Raw genomic sequence first — 17,976 nt, 5'->3', positions numbered from 1 at the left:
TATTCAAGCATTCTCCACTTATTTGTGTTTGCACACGGGCACACCGAACACGTGGGTTTGTTTTCACAGAAAGGGGAAGAGGACGCCTCGTGTTTTTATTGGCTGCAATGACCTCGGATGCGCCATAAACCGCACGTCTGAACCACCGAAGATCAATAATTCTGAACCTATCAAACTTCCAAATATCAGCAAGATAAACATTTTCAGAATTATACAATTGGAGCTAAAATACGGCAGAATTTGAAACCATGATGGTTCAATAGTAAAAATTTCCAAACCCTGTTTCACAACGATGCTGGCGGCGCAATCTATGTAAACATCAACATCTATTATCTACCGTTATAAAAGGTATAGCCAAATCCATTTTTCTACCAGTATACCGCCCTGTGTTCCATACAAAAGAAGTCTATCACGTCTTAACCACTGGCTCTACAAAAACGTGCTAAAAATCGTGCTCCAGAGGCAAATAGAGAAAGTAGTCTCATTACACAGCACTACTGTATTTACTGTGAATGGAATGTTTTAAAAGCCTTAATGTATTGGCCACCAGTCAAAACCAAGGCCTATTACAGTTGTTCAAGGTAATACAAGCTCATTATACAACATTACATTTAAACATTAAAGCCAAGAACAATCTTAAGCTTTTCATGTTCCAAAAATAAGTAAAGCTTGTGTACCTAAAAAAACAGTCTAGATACTGGTGTGCTTCAAACTTTGGATTGTTTTAAGCTTTAGATGGTGATGAATGCAATCTGTAGTTCTTTATCAGGAATTATCCACATAAAATGTATCAAACATATTATCAGAGGTTCATCTATTAAAGGGGACAGATTTAGGTGTGTAGGCCTGCCATTTGTGGTAGTTTGTATTGTCCAGGAACTGTCTTTGTTCATCAATGTTGAATTAGAAATGATATATCTAGATTGTTTTTTAAAAAGAGTATAATTTTAATTAAAACTTGAAGCCACAAATTGTATGGGTGAAAGAAGTCAAAAACTGCAAATAAAAATCAAAAATGAAAACGTTGAATGTGTAGGCATTTCTTCCACCTGACTGAATATTTGTTGGAAACACTTTTGGAAAAAATGTCAACTGCAAATCTTTACCAACAAGGTCACAACCAACTTTTTGCTAATTCCTCCTTGCAACCTTGCTCAAGATTTGTCAAGTCTTGCTGCAGATATACAATCAGATTCAAAACAGGACTCTGGACCACTCAAGGACATTAACTTTCTTCTTGTTAATCCAAGCCATTGTAGCTTTGGCCTAGTGCTTTGGTTCACCGTCTTGCTGAAAGGTGATTTCATACATTTTTCCCTCAATGCTGACAAGTTTCCCAGTCCTTGCTGATAAGAAGCAGTCACACAACATAATGCTACCACAGTGCTTGACAGTAGGGATGCAGCTGACAGTGTGTTGAGCTGTGTTGGGTTTGTGCCTGATGTAACACTTTGCATTTAGAGCAGATTCACGCTAGTGAGTCATAAAAGAAATTCCAAACGTATTAACTGCGTTCAGACAGAAGGCACCACTATTAATATCAGCCAAGTCAAAGATACCATGGCCACATCTCACATGGTTGTGTCATTATGCTATCTTTATGCCGTCTAAGTCCATACATTTTCTAATGTTTTGGTCTTCATTTTTAATACCCTAGGAACTGTCTCAGTTTTCATTTGAAATCTCCTTAGCTTGACAAATAACAAGGCTAAAAAGCTGATGGTAAAAAAAAGAAAATGATGCATTTTTCCACCCCTCAAGTCCCTCCCTTAGTTACAAGAGACAAATTCATAAAGAGTATTAGATCACAGCCATGTTGCTTTGTATCTTTGCATGCACAGAGATGCACTGCATCATTTACCATAAATTCCTAGCCAGAACAAGTGTCCAAAAGTGCCTAGGAAGAAGTTGCCATTTTAATCAGCAACTCAGGACTTTGGCAAACATGGCACAATTAAAACATATTTTTTACAAACACAAGTTATCTGCCTACAGTATGTGATCCACGGATGTTTCTTTCTCTTGGAGAAGTGACAGTAGAAATGTAACTGGTCTGCCCTCCTTCAGTGGTAAAATACACTTAGGAATCAAACTTAAACCACTTAAAATATGTATTTTTTCATATTTAGGAGGCAAGTTAATAATAATTGTAGTAATAATTGCTTACACTTATATAGCGCTTTTCTGGAATCTCCACTCAAAGCACTTTACAGGTAATGGGGACTCCCCTCCACCACCACCAATGTGCAGCATCCACCTGGATGATGCGACGGCAGCCATAGTGCGCCAGAACGCTCACCACACATCAGCTAATATCACCTTAATATTACAATAGGTATTACAGTCATTCTCAGCTGACAGTTCAGATGTACAGGTAAGTAGGGAACGTTTTGTTAGGAGACCTATGACAGGAGTTTGAAACAGCAGGCAGATCCTGCAATGGCTCATTAGGTTGCACTTGGATTAGCCAATCAAAAGCTAAGAAAGCAGTGCTGGCTTTCTGACTCACAATGGGCACACCCTGGATTCAAACAGATAGCCCCCGGCCTTCTTAAGAAAACACAGTAATTGCCTGTGATATCATCAATCCTGCCTTTACAAGTTAATTGCAACCAGCTATCATCTCCCCCCACCCCAAGTCCTGACTAATTTGTGGAGGCTTCCTCGCTAATTCTTGCATTGCTTTCATTATGTGCTAACAGCTGTAAGTGGTTTGCAATACATTGTACATATTGCTACCATCTACATTCTTTTCAAGAAACATGCAAGACACTCCAGAGATACCCATGAGACTGTGCAAAGGTCATTTACCAGTCTTTCGATCAGAATCCAACACATTGTTCTTGTTAATACTGCTGAAATTGGAGTAACTTTCCAACCACAAAAAAAGAAGAAGAAAAATGTAATTAAACGTGTGATTTTAAATGGTTGTCTGCCGTTATAAACACTGTTTATGTTAAGAATCACTTCTTTTCCTTTTTATTAGAGGCCCACCAATGTTGATTTTCCCATTTTGTTTTCTTATCAGAGCTTGGCTGTTATTGATTTTTTTCAGGTCTATACCACTAATTCTCCTCCATCCATTTTTCACAACGCCACTTAATCCCAATAAGAGATGAGGCAATGTGGACTCTATCCCACATGCACAAGTCACAAGTCGAGACATGCACACTGGACAGGATACATTTAGTACAGAAAAAACACCAGAAGCCAAGATTATAATTAAATATGGATCTCAGATTCCTCTAGTTTCCACTGATGTTCTAATCTCTCTTCAGAACCACTCCATTCATTTACAGATTTCATCTCTTTATGCTTATTCCCTAAAATTCCATCTGCATGAAGTTTCACACCTCCTGTGCCCATTCTCAGATGCCATTTTTTCTGTCCTTCGTCACTGCATTTCTCTCTACCTTACACCTGAAGAAGGTGCAACAACAAAAATATATTTTACGATTTTATCATCTTATACTATAAATATGCTTTTGAGGTGAAACTGGGCATTTTGACCTTAAGTGACACACTAAATTGAAATTCACTTCTTGCATGAAAATGTATATTCAGCAGTTACTGCACTATGTTTTAAGCAGTGAAACAACAGTATAAAGAATCCATTATTGTTTTAAACTTTTTGAATGAAATAGTTAAACTGAAAGGGAACGCCCTACTTCAGGATTTGGGGGCGGTGCGGTGGCTCTGTGGCTAAGGATCTGCGCCTGTGGCTGGAAGGTTGCCGGTTCGTATCCCACGGCCGGCAGCGAACTCCTACTCTGTTGGGCCCCTGAGCAAGGCCCTTAACCCCAACTGCTCCGGAGGTGCCGTATAAATGGTTGATTCTGCACTCTGACCCCAGGCTTCTCTCCCTGTCTGTGTGGAGAACAAGTTGGGTTATGTGAAAAGACAAAATTCCCTAAAACAAGAAATTGCATATGGCCAATAAAGTGATCTTTCTCTCTCTCTTCAGTGTGAGCTATCTGGAGCAGAATGATCAGAAGGATACTGGGTACTGAGCAGACTGAACCAAAGAAACCTCAGTTCTGCTTCCTGTGCGATAATGTGACGGGCAGTTAAATAATTTCGGTAATGAGAAGTAATACCCACCCCTTGGACTGATTACCTGTGTTCCTCAAGAATATCAATGGCCTGGTGATTTTGGATGACATCAGTCAACCGCTGCTTTCTGTTCAATGCCTATTCGAAATCCACAGTTCTCAAGCAGCTGGGATCCCCACTGGAGCCCTCATACTTGCAAAGAGAGACACTCCATGTGAAAGCTTGCACTTTAGCCATTTACATCTTTTCATGCTGCAAGCCCTGAGCATCACAAAAGAGCCTGGGCATCTGCTTCCTCTGCTGTGGACACTGCAGCTCACAGGCCTCTCGCCAGGGAGCAAGCCTGGCCAGTCTGAACCAGCTGGAATCTGGCCAGACTCAGCGAACAGGTTCAACAGACAGCACTGCTTGGACACTCCTCCTCACAACGGCCTCAAACGCCAGATTCAGGCACACAATGACTGGAACACAGGGACCTACTGTCCCTGTGCTCCAGACACACACTTTTACCACCTGAGACACATAGAAACTCCATGAAGCCTACTTTATTGGCCATATACAGTTTCTTATATTAGGAACTTTTCTTTTCACCTGTCCCAACTTGCTCTCCATGAGACACACAGACACATCTGTGCAAGCTTCAGCAGTTGCAATTTCCTTTAAGAAAGGTTGTTCCTCAACAGTACAACCTACAGTACAGGCAGCAGCAAAACCAGCTCTTTGACAAATACAATCCCATTCAAGTCTTTAAAAACATTAAACACCTTCTCTGCTCACCTTCTTTTCTCTCTCTCAAGCTTAAGAACCCCATTAAAAAAATATTACATCTTCATGGCATCATATAGTAATGAAGCAAATTATAACCACCATCATATAACCTATAAGGAGCACAGAATATTTGTCTCAACAGTAACAGTAAACAGTAAAAGGCTTTTAATTGTTCATAAGCAGCTTTATCAATTTAAAATTGCAAACGGTAAGCATTCAAGGTAATCTGTGGAAGAACTGGTTAATTTACAGCAAGAGTACAGCTAAGGGGTGACATTAAACATTAAGTCAATGTCTAGATTCTGGCACAGTCAACGTTTGGAGGTGGTGCTGAAACAGCAGGACTAGCTTGTACTGAAGAACAGTGGTTCTCAATGGGGGGACATGCATGGGGGTACTTTAAGAGTGTTGAGGGAATAAGAAGATAAAGAGAAAAATGCTAAAAAAAAATAATTTAAAAAACAATTGGGCATTACCATGTACATTTCATTTTATTAACATTACCAAGTTTTATATTTTCAAATTTAAGATGCCTAGGTAATGCATGGATACATTATCCCAGTTGGAAGAACAGTATTATTTTGAGAGGGTTAACTAGCCTGTGTACTGTATTCTATAATTCAAAATAGCTGAATGTGTCACCAGCTAGAGAAAAACCTAAAAAAAAAGGAACATGACTGTACAGAAAGTTCAAAATGATAAAGTCAGTAAGTACAGCAGTTGCTATTTGGATTTACACGTTGGCTCCTATGATAAACCCAGACCAAAGAGTCTAGTCTCATGGAGCTCTGTTATGTATGAATGAAGCAGTATCTGGTAAAACATGCTTGAAAATAACTAACAGCAACCTGGCAAACCAATTGAAAACTGAATGGTGGCTCTAAAGTTTCAAATATTTGAAGAAAATGTTCGTTCACAGCACTGAAGTCAATTTAAGTTTTCTTAAGGGCAAAGATCTCAAAGCTCTCTCAATTGGATATTGCAATAAAGCACATATAATTAGCAAATATATCATTATTCCAGAAGCAGTGGATAACTGTAACATTTTGGGGTTCCGACTGTTTTCAAAACTGGCAACATGGCAGAGAATATGCAAGAGAAACTACTAGAAAGACTGAAAAATGCATAAGCATGCACGATGGAGGTTGAAGAATCTATAAATATAGGAAACAAAAATGAAATGTTTAATTATTTTTAAAGCAGCAAAGGCTTATTTCTTTCCAAGTGCCTCGTTTATTTCTATTTTTAAAGCCCCATGAGTACACATTATTTACTTCAGAAATACTAAGTTGCCAGAGAATCTTAAAAAGCTGCTGCTGAATTCAACTTTGAACTTCTAATTTACCTTCAAAGATTTATGTTATGATATCCTTATAAGGCTTTTTTCAAGAAACAACTGGACAAGACCTTTGGATCAATAAGCACAGCTACTGGCTGTCAGGAAAGCTAGATAAACTCAGTTAGCGCTTCTCATTTGTAACCTCACTCATGATCTTAAGTTCTCACATGACAAAGCCTGAATTCTCTTCAGTACTATTCAAAAACAGTGTTTACCATTTTGACACATTGATTGCATATATTCATGTATCAAAGGAATGTACATTGCATATATTGTATATTTGTTACTGTACAAACAAAATAAATCATTAAAATTCAGTGCTTTTTTCTACTGCATACTCATTCATTCTACCTTTATATTCATTCTACCTTAAAATGATAAAACCACAAAAGGATTTTAAAACATAACTTTTTCCTCCCTTCATACTTTCTTGCTTTTGGCAAACATTGTAACATGACCTAAGAAAAAAATCAATTTTTCTAGTTGTCCTAGCCTCCAAGGTTCATTTCAAGTCTTTACTGTCAGTACAGTCTGATATACTCCTTCAGCCAAGAACAATAGGAGCCATGCACAACCGATTTTGAAGCTGAAGCAGCTAGCATCAAAAATAGCTCAGAACTCTTGGCCATAAAAGGAAGCTACTGTTAGATTTATCTAAAAGATTTTTTTTAACAAAAAAAGCTGCTAAGCATAACTCTTTGAGCTGCTACAGGACAATATTTAGCAGCCTCAATGGATTTCAAGTTATCAAATTTCTATTAGTAATGTAATCCTGGACCATTGCTGACACGGTTTTCAAAGGCCTACATCTGATTAGCAGTGGTTATCCTGAAAAAAAAAAGACTAAGAAAGCTGCAGAAGAGTGAATTGAATTGTTAAACAATCTATAACCCCACCACAATGGCACTGCCCTTCACAAGACTCAACAAAAGTAAAACCCATCTAAAACACAGATTGGAAGACGAATGTCATTTCTCTATTCATTATGAAATTTACAGCTATTTTATTACAATTCACACAGACGAAGTTTAAAAAAATCAAAAAGCCCATGTGCACACTGCCCTAATACTAACCTTGGTTCTAAACTAGAAAGACTGTTTTTACTGTAAATTGAATTAATTGCATAAAGAAATGATCAGGTATTTGAGCACAAGGCATCTCCTTTTTAGCGTTTTCCTCACCAGAGTCCTTTTTAAATTTGTAGAAAAGTGAAAATGTCCTGTTCTAGTACTGTACCTTACAGCCTTATGTGACAATGTGACTGATGAACAAGTAAAAAAAGAATACCCTGCCAAAAAAAGCCATGACCATGTTTAACTTTGCCCTTTGAAGATGCATTTTCTTTAAGTCTTCAGTCTTAAAAAGTATTTCAGTCTATGAATTATGAAAAATTTCATAGTTTAGGTTCTTTGCTGAAGAAGACTTTTACCCAAACCTACAGACTGAGTGACATCACTGCATCAGAAAGTGCAAGGAATTTGCAAGAATCTCAGAAATAAGGGGAGAAGGATTTCTTAAATGTCCATAACATTTATTAGACACCTGATTTGACCAACAATAAATGAGAAATAAGGGATTTGTCATCCAAATTTCTGAATATGAATCATCCGAATCCACTGGAAAGTTTTACAGTGCAGTCTGGTTTTTAGAATTTTCTAGAGCAAGCTTGTGTTTGAGAGAAAGGCAGTGAGAAGCACACTGGAATTAAATGACTTCAGTTTTGGTCAAAACTGCAAACCACATTATCACATTGCCATGAATTAAAACAGTTTCCGCACAAACTAAATAGAACCAAATTGCTATTCTTCTAAAATGATGATGACTAATGGCATTGTATCATGTCAAAGACAGTTCTTTCCCCCAGAACACTGGACCTTAAAAGAATTCCCACTTAGACCAACCCAGAATTTGGTCTATTTTTTATGCTATACACACAACATTTAGAGTTGATGTTGTAGACTTCTGCTTTGCTTTATTCTCTCATATTAATTACAAAGCTGGGGTTTAAACTTTGAAACAGAGCGAACTGCCAGAACTCGAGACAGCTTTGACTTGTACTTAAGATAATCAGACTAACCACAGTAAATTTAAAAAAGTAAAGAAAGTGAGTTGCTATGGGACAGGCTGTGCTTCCTTTGTGAACTATGGAGTCAAATGTGCTCTGTATCTCACTGTACTTCAGATTACATGTCCCTAGAGAACACACTGACTGCTTGAAGTTTGCATCTTCAGAGCAGCCAGTTATGAAGTGTGCACTGTTAGATACGGCTTGCACAACAAAAACAGTTAAGTCAGTTCACTACCTCGGTAAGCCAGTTGTTTTTCACATCTAAGTGAGACATTGACCTAGTGTGCTATCTTTGTCCATTCTTATTACCCAAACAAGCCTGGGAAGTTCTTTTTTTACTGTAAAACACCCCAAAATTGTTCACTTTATATGGCGTACAAAGTTATAAAAGTAAGAGATTTAACCAGTATTTTGTTTCCTTTAAATGAGTGCTATCTTTCATCTGCCCTACATTATGCTGCTGCAGTATCAACACCACCACCAGTATAAGTGTTATTGTACATATTAAAATTTGAAATGTGCAACTGGTATACAATATTTAAAACCATTAAGAACCCCCCTTATTTGCCTAGACAGTTTGAAAGTCATACACCAAACATTTTAAACATGAAAAACAGTATTTAAATTTATATATAGCAATAGCAACAAGTGGACATTTGTATAACAGAGTACATGAAACTTATTCTTATGAAGTTTCACCAGGTTCTCTGGCTACTTCCCACCTCCAGAGACTTGCATGCTGGATTGGTTTAATTTCTAAATTCTCCCTTCCAGACATCTCATGCGTAGGTGGTTTGTACCCAATACATATATTCAAATGAGAATGACAGACCACCTCTTACTTGTGTCCATTCTGATGTTATGAAATGGTTTTAAAGAGCTTGTTTTACTCTGTGGTTGAAGCAGCAAGTGGGTTAGCACAATGGGGTAACAGCCAAGAGTTTTATTTTTACACAACACAGACAACTTAAATTCATCAACTTGACTTCTCACGGGACATGACCTCTGACCCCAGCTATAAACCAAATGGCTCCCCAACAATATTGTCTGATATCCATTCTAATAGATGGCTTTAAGAGGAAGCTTAAGATTCATGTGCTGATAAAACTCTCCGACAGCTAGACGGGCAATTCAGGCGGACCCTGCTGATGCGGGATTAACGCTAGGATGAGAGAGAGAGAGCTAGACAGGGAATTGATAGTGAAATGCAGGCTAATACCATTCTTGCTGGACATAAGAACACTTACAAAACATGAGCTTGTTTGGCTTCTTGTATCTTAATGATCTCACAATCCCATCAAGCTGTTTATTAAACAGAGTTTACTTGCACAAACGTGGCACCAGACTTTGTCAAGTATCCTCCAATTTCTGTCCTTAATGTTCTCAACCAATTTCCACTTGTGTCTCCAGGTCCTTACACTGTTAATATTGTCATTCTGCTCTGGAATGACAATAGCTTACACTTTCAGGATTGTGAATTTTACGATTATCTATTATTACAAACTCTTACAGTGGTTAGACTGAATATGGTAAGTATTTATAACTGTGGGAAAACAGGGTTTTATTTCTTCACCTCTGGCTATTAAGGAGTAGTCAGGTTTTGAAGATCAGTTATAATTAATAATAATAACAACATTTGGGTTTTTCATCTTCACAAAGAAACCTATAAACTTACTTTCTCACAAATTATTTCTTCATTTATCTTTCTGTAGAAAAATGTTTGGCTGGGGAGCACTAAAAGTTTCATTCTGCCCTAAGCAAGAAGACAAATTGTCAATAAAATCCCTTATCTCTTTGTACTCTACACCACTGGCCACTGACGGGTCTCTTCGCTCAGTCTGTCATCTAAAAAGTAGGTTTCCTCTCTGGGCATTTTACAGGAAGTTGGATTTCAGCACCTATTCTCAAACATCCTAGATGAGCAATAAGAGGTTTGTAAATGGCAGGAAACGTCTTACGAAGACAGCAGATTAACGAGTCCCAGCTACAGAATACTCATATCACAATTTCCATAGCTACATTAGAAAGTGTTCAAAGGTGGGCATGGTACAGTAATCAGCGCTTCATTATTCAACACTGCCTTCTCCATAGTTTCTGGGACAGAAAACGCAAAGAAAAAAATCTGAATTTTCAAAATACCAAGATATAAAATGACAGGTCATATGGGCTGTGTACCATTTTGACAAGCTGTATAAGACTTAAAATTCTTATCTGTACTCAAAATATCTTCAAAATCACTTCCTCTTTTATATTACACTGGTTGTTGTTACTTTTTCTAAGCAATGTTGTCACTCAATACTACCCCCACCATTATACACGGTGCATCCCTTCACATGCTTCTTTTAATAATAATAATAATAATAATAATAATTGCTTACACTTATATAGCACTTTTCTGGACACTCCACTCAAAGCGCTTTACATTCTCCCCTCTCCCCTCCCTCCCAGGGGACTCCCCTCCACCACCACCAATGTGCAGCATCCACCTGGATGATCTGAAGGCAGCCATAGTGTGCCAGAACGCTCACCACACATCGGCTATTAGTGGGGAGGAGAGCAGAGTAATGAAGCCAATTCATAGATGGGGATTATTAGGAGGCCATGATTGGTAAGGGCCAATGGGAAATTTGGCCAGGACGCCGGGGTAACACCCCTATTCTTTTCGAGAAACGCCATGGGATTTTTAATGACCACAGTGTCAGGAGCTCGGTTTTACGTCTCATCCGAAGGAGAGTGCCTGTTTACAGTATAGTGTCCCCATCACTATACTGGGGCATCAGGACCCACATGCACCGCGGGGTGAGCGCCCCCTGCTGGCCCCCACTAACACCTCTTCCAGCAGCAACCTTAGTTTTTCCCAGGAGGTCTCCCATCCAGGTACTGATCAGGCTCACACCTTCTTAGCTTCAGTGGGTTGCCAGTTGTGAGCTGCAGGGTGATATGGCTGCTGCCAATTTTAACTTTTAAGGGCAGGATTCTCCCTCCCAGTGTAAGCTTATTGAGTGAAAGGGGAAGTTTATGATGTTCAAAACTTTTTTCCCCATGAGATTTTCTAGTCTGACCTCATCAGAAGCTACACAAGGCAGGGTCTAGTCAGTACTGGAATGAGAGACGTCTGAGGAAAATGAGATGGGTGCTGTAACAGGTGCATTCTTACTTTAGGACCAGAAACCAATGCACCAGCATGGTGTCAGGGCACACCATGTTGCATGCGATCCCAACCTTCTGATGAGTCTTCAAATTGAGGTCCCAATTACTTGCTATGACACTTTCCTACAGTAAAATAGCTGTGGCATTAACTCCAGTGTCCTGGCTAAATTCTACCCTGGTTTTTTACAATCCAGCCTATCCTATTAAAAAGTTTAATTTTTAATTAAGCTCAAAAAGCAACTTCTCACTTCTCCACCCGATCAACTGGGTGGTATGGCCGTTGGCATGACTGGGTCACTCACCCACTTCACTGGGTGAGCCGGAACGCCTCCTATGAACTCTCGGATGCTTTGGGAAGGACTATCAATACAATTAATTAGGAATCATGGTGAAGTTTAATTTTCAGCAAAAACAAAACAAGGCTCAGATTCTTGTACTGGACCTGTACAGTGCCCTGCCCTTTGCTGCTCCATGCCCACACTCTGACTACAGCCCTGACTGGTGCAGTTAAGGAAATTCTTAGCAACAGTAGCTAAGGAAGTGTGAATCAGAAGGAGGTGTGAGGAAAAGGAAATGCCTCCAGGCTCTTTTCCTTTGATGTGTCAGTGGGAGTTCCCTGGGCCGGAGCTTGGCAACAGTCTGACTATCTGTGCACAGCAGAGAAGCAGCCAGGGCCAGAAGGAAAGAGGGCAGAGGGAGCAGCAAATGTGTGGGTTTTTTTTCTTAAAGATAAGAATGCAATGGGGCCCAGAGGGGCACATCCAAGACAACTTTTCACACACTCTAGAGCTTAAACAGTGGCACGGGACCTAAAGAATTCCTTTAAAACATCACTGCAATTTGTAAGGGTGACAGTTCTATGGGAGAAAAAAAAAACAGCATGCCTGGCAGTAACAGATTATATGCACATAAAAAAACAGGCCAGGAATGTGAAAGGGTGGGTTGTCACTTTTGTGATGAAAAATAATGCCCCAACAGCATTCACGCTTGTGGTCATAAGCTTCTTTGTGAATACAATGAGGAACAAAGGTGTCAAAATGTTTAAAAACAAAAAGGATACTCTATAAAGTGAATGTATTCTACGTTCAATAGACAGATTATCATCACTGACACTTGATGTCAAAAAACTACATATTACACCTATAGTGCATATGTTATGTACTATATTAAATGTGAAGCAACAGCTACACGCCCAGAGTCACAATAGGTTTTCCACCAACTCCTTCTCACCAGAAGTCCTTCTCTACCAAATAACCTCAGTGTGAGGAAGAAGAAGAAAGTGCAGAAAACAAAGTAATGCAAATCCATCATCATTCCCATAAAATACAAGATTGTCACTTGTATTATCACTTTTACTGACTCACAAATCCATGAATATAAAACTTCTCAGAAAGATTTGCAAGCACAGACAATTTTAACACAGCAGCTAGTCTAAAACAGCAGAAGAAAAGCATGTTTCAGTTTCCTTTAGGTAAGTGTTTTAATTCAACAAAGTTTTTCCTTCTGCTACAAATGTACACAGTTCTAACTGCATGTCATGTTTTTTTAGATTAAATTTCACAAAAACAATTGAATTCTGTAGCTTAAATCATAAGGAAGTCAAACTAATGTGGTAGTAACAGATCCAGGTGTTACTTCAGGAAATACACTGTAAATTCATATTAAGAATAAGAATTCAAGCTTTCGTCAGAAAAACAATAGCTTTATTTAAGCAAGTAGAAATACTCAAGAAAAAGGATAGATATACGAGTTAGAATTCTGATCTGAGTGAGCATGAATTAGAAATCTAGTATAATATTTCCAGTGTATAGGTTTTGAAGGTTTATCCTGGAAAGAGTGAAAAAAACACCTAAAGCATACTACATTCCAACCAGAAGCCTTAAACAAACCGACACTTTGATGACGTGTTCACAATTTCTGCTGTATATTTTTGGGATAGCTTGTCATTAACCAACACTTAAAAGTTTCCTTATTTGTTCATACATAATCTCAAAAACATGAGAAACCATCAACTTTCACACCTCTTGACAGAGGAATTTTCAAACAATTTCAATCAATGAGGTCATCACAACAGTATTTAAACCCTGTTGCTTTCTGAGGCTGTGAGAAATAGCCCCTGATGTTTAAAGGATAAATGCACTGTCCTGTAATAGACTTTTCCCAGAACCTCATCACAAAACCACTTGAACACAAATGCTTCTAAGGTCTTTGGAACAAGCTTGAGATATAAATACTTAAGATGAGAAGAGAGAACTCCTCAATGTAGCTAACACTAATTACAGGGGTGTGCCCAAGTCCCAGCTATCACAACAGTTTCCTTTAAAGCATGATTCAAATAAAACTCCACTCCTTACTCTTAGAAATGAAAATTCAAAAACCAAAAATGTTTGGAAGGATTCCAATGTCTTTTGTGAATACCTTTGATAACTGAGCCGAATTTCTTCACCAAGAGACCTCAACTCTTGTCATAAGCCTACACTCAAAGTTCTTCAAGCGTATTAAAATGTCCAGTTCCAGTACATGGCTGGTAAAGACAAAAGATGAAATCACATAAGTCAGAAATAAAAGATCTGAAAATCAAGTACCTTGCCTAGACCTGGTTTATCCTCCTCGAGTCTTCTGCTAATTCAGCATAAAATCCTTCCAAACCCCTTCTGAAGGTAGAACACATACACTGGCTTCCATTTCAGAAATCTCAACAACAAAAGAAGAATTTGCACGAACTGGCACAGACAGTTAAATAAAGGCTGAAAAGCATTCCTCAGGCATCTACCTACCACCTACTCTTAATGCAAATAAAGTCAATTAACCAAAATGGTTCATAAAAGCAAACTGATGTAGTGAATTCAAAGGTAAAACTCAACATTTTTAAAAGTTGCACACTTTTGAAGAAGGTGCCTTTAATAAAACAATTTGAGTACAGGAGTACGTATCTTTTCAAATGCATTTAAATCACTGCCTACACTTGATAACAAATACAAAACCATTATACATTTTATAGATATGACTTGCTTATCAGTACTACCATGTTCTGCGTACTACTTACACTGGGTTTAATCATCATTAAATAGGCTACCTGCCTCCCTGATAGCATGTATTACTGAATAACCTAACCTACAAAACCAGGATAGATGTCCATGAAATACAAGTGCAAGTTTTATATCTCAGATTCCTGCTGCAGTACCATTTTCTCACAGATGTGTTGAGTTACCAATTAACCAATTAAGAGATATGGAAAGGGGCATGAGTCCCCAGTGGAAGGACAAGCAAGGAAGATTTCAGCATCAGAATAAATAGGCAAATAGCTGTGAGATGAGATGAGAGAGCCAAAGAAGAGGGTAGAAAAGAGAGAAATGTTGGAAACATCACACAGCACCTTAAGGAACAACAGCAGAGAAAGAGTCAGGAGCTGACAGGCAGTCTCACCAGGACACCTCGTATATGTGAGGTGTGAAAACCTGGTGTGTGCAGAGCTAGAAATTCCTGGATCAGCGAGTGTTGACAAGGGAGCACTGATCCAGAGTATTAAAAGGTGTCAGAGTACAGTACAATCAAGCAGGATTAAAAGGTGACAGAACAAATTAAGCAAAGACAACCAGTAAGAGAGGTGATCAGTGGCCTTCGGATGATCCAAGCTAGTTAGAGATGGTTCAACAGAGATTTTGCAAGATGAACTGCTGGTGCAGAAAACAAAGGATGAAAAAAATGATACATCTCAAAACCAGAGAGAAATTGAGATCTTCAATTCAATTCTGTTAAGTGCAGCTTGGTTCTGGTTGAGCAGAACAAGAATGAAACCCAGGCACAGGAACAGGAGGTGAAGGCAGCACAACATTGTGCAAAAAAGGAAACAAGGGATGAGGTTTAAGAACTAGGGGTGGGAGGATCCACCAGCTATAGATCGGAATCGGCCAACGTTCCTTTCATTTGGCCGATATCGAGAGACGGTCTACGACGCAAAATATTTGAGCCAAAATTCGCCATGTGCCTTGGAATGAAAACATGTCATCTGTCTGGCAGTTTTTTTTTTAATATCTGATCCAGATCAAGCCAATGCTATTTGCAATGTTTGTAAAAGTAACGCGTCACTTGGGGGGCAGCAACACAACACAATTTTAAAACAACGAGCCCAATACGACACTTAAGAGCACATCACCCGACCAAGTACAGTGAGTATCAGAAACTAGCAGAGCTAGCAAAGACGGATAAAGCTACATGTTCATTAAGACAACCGTCAGTGCAGGCAACATTTGAGAGATACCAAAAGTACCGCAGCAATAATCTGAAAGCAAAAGGAATCACGACCAAAATAATGGAATTTACTGCGATAGGTATAAGATGTAGGATTCTGCTGCTTGATATCTCACCTAGACCCACGCTATGCCAGTTGGTCATATTCATTAGATAAAAGAACTGTTAGACTGCAGCTTGTTACTTCATGTGAGTGGGTTACAACAATCGTTGTCTTACTTGTTCATAAAACAATTTTAGCTTATACCATCTTTTGTGTCTTTGGCTGGATAGTAACGCACCAACAACTTGAAAATGTCAACCCCCCCCCGCATCGTATGGCTCTCGGCCGATCCTGCTTACTGAAAATCGGCAATCAGTAAGGGCCTCACAAAACGTTGATCGGTTCGTCTCTAATAAGAACAGAGAAGAGAGAGGAGTTAGCAGAATGTGGAAGTCAGTGAAAGGCAGAAGGAGAGAGTGGAGCTAAAGGAGGGAGATGATACTGGGAGCCAGTAAGGAGCAAGGTGATGAAACAGTGATCTAAATAGTCAAGAGGGGTGAAAGAGAGGGTGGAGGCGGAGATGTTCCTGAACAGATGATAAGATGTAGCTTGTGTCCAACTTCGTGAACTGGAGGAGAGAAAAAAGAAACACCCGCTCTACACGGTCAAACAAACATCATGAGAAAAAAGGCCCCACGCATACTTGAAGCAATGTACTAAACTTTACATAAGGTGGCATTGTATGACTTTAACGTTTTTGACTAACTCAAAGCCTAATGTGGGGTGACTGCAGTATGTCATTATTGAGCAATACGCGTCTATCGCTGAAGCACTGCTGACCCGCTTGCCTGAACACCTGCCTGAAATAAGCCTTGAATAAACCATTCAAAAGCCTTTTATGGCTGCAGATGGACAAAATAGTCCAACAAAATGAAGAAAACTAGAAAGCTACAAATCACAAAAAAACAGAAATATATGTAGATTCCACGTTATTGGACTAGGTTATTACATCTACCCGCTAAAATAATCCTCTTTGTATTTTTATTTGATAAGAATGGTTTTATTTGCCAAATTACTCCAGTTTAAGTAGTCTGTCTTTCAGTTTGTCAGTTTAAGGAGTTTGTTTTGCATCAGCCAGGTTAGACGCTTCTGATTTCTATCCACTAATAAACTGCGGGGGTTAGCCCTCCAATTTCCTTTCATCTTCCAAATTTTCCACGTTTAAGGCATTTTATGAGTAAGCGCGGCAGCGAGATAAAGAGGAAAAAAGAAAACAGCCGTCTTCCTGCTCCCATTTTGCCCCTTCAACCACCCCTGTTCTTGCTGACTCAGCTCACAGGCAGTGCCTCTAGAGCCGGCTCTCCGCTCTGCGGCAAACAACCCGGACAAACACGCTTGGAAAAAGAACCATGTCGAGCTGCAATCCGTTTCCTTTTCCACATACTCACACAGGTACTGCGATTGATAACAGTACAGAATAAGGCCACGTAACACTTCTGTGTTGCAACACACAGAAAGTTACTTCTGCAACACCGACGATACAAGTTGCACTCAGAAGGAATAGCGGCAATACCAACTTTAAATTAACCATGTAGGTTATTCAACCTGGGATTACAGGTGCTCATACACCTCGCTTATTAAGAAATTTGTATCAACTGAATCTGTAGTGGGTCGCTCAGTGGCGTGGTTCGGCACCACAGCTCTTAGGTCCTGGGTTTGATTGCGATACTGGGGCACCTGTGTGGAGTTTACATGCTCTCTCCCCCTGGGTACTGGGTTTCTGTCAGATAGGCTAGTTACCTCCCACAATCCAAAGACATGCTGTAGAGGTTAAGTGGTGTCCGTGAGCTGTGCCCCACACGCGTGTGAGAATACATGTGAATCCTGCTTGATGCACATTGTCCGCCTGACCGCAACGCTCTGCTGGACATTATAAGTGAAATGGTCAAAGTTATTGAAAACCTTGATATGACACTGCATCAGCTGGATCTCAAAGCTGCACTAGATTTTCTCCTGCCAACAGGCCTAAGTAAGCCGTTTTACCTGCAGAAACGCTCCAGTCTGTGTGAGGAAAATCACAGACGAAGCGGCAATTATGAAGGTTTCTATTTCTGTAACCTCACTTATGAAAGTGTGTGACTTTGTGATTCCCAACCCCCACTGCCACTACACTGTACCCAAGCGCCTTTACACTTCACTGTACAACACGGACAAAGCATGGAATAAAGGCTCCTAGCGTTTGACTGGAAACTGCATGCTGTATATTGCAACAATGCTTGAATGTTGTTTTGCTTTAGAAAAACGCCCATCAATAAAAAAGCGCTGTACCTACTACGGGGGGAATTAGAAATATACTCACAAATC

General features: G+C 39.4%; 1 protein-coding gene and 1 long non-coding RNA gene across 35 annotated transcripts in view; one reads left to right on the top strand and one right to left on the bottom strand.

Moving 5' to 3' along the window:
* Nucleotides 1-17,976, top strand: part of LOC148654577 (uncharacterized) — a 157,901-nt gene that overhangs the window by 7,804 nt on the left and 132,121 nt on the right. The gene's annotated exons all lie outside the window — the stretch shown is intronic.
* The window catches only part of mical3a (microtubule associated monooxygenase, calponin and LIM domain containing 3a), a 140,843-nt gene that overhangs the window by 85,020 nt on the left and 37,847 nt on the right, over nucleotides 1-17,976 (bottom strand). The window lies entirely within an intron of this gene.

This window comes from Lepisosteus platostomus, chromosome 9, assembly GCF_059453375.1.
Source record: "Lepisosteus platostomus isolate fLepPlt1 chromosome 9, fLepPlt1.hap1, whole genome shotgun sequence".
Classification (NCBI taxonomy): domain Eukaryota; kingdom Metazoa; phylum Chordata; class Actinopteri; order Semionotiformes; family Lepisosteidae; genus Lepisosteus; species Lepisosteus platostomus.
This window is presented reverse-complemented; position numbering and strand designations above follow the sequence as displayed.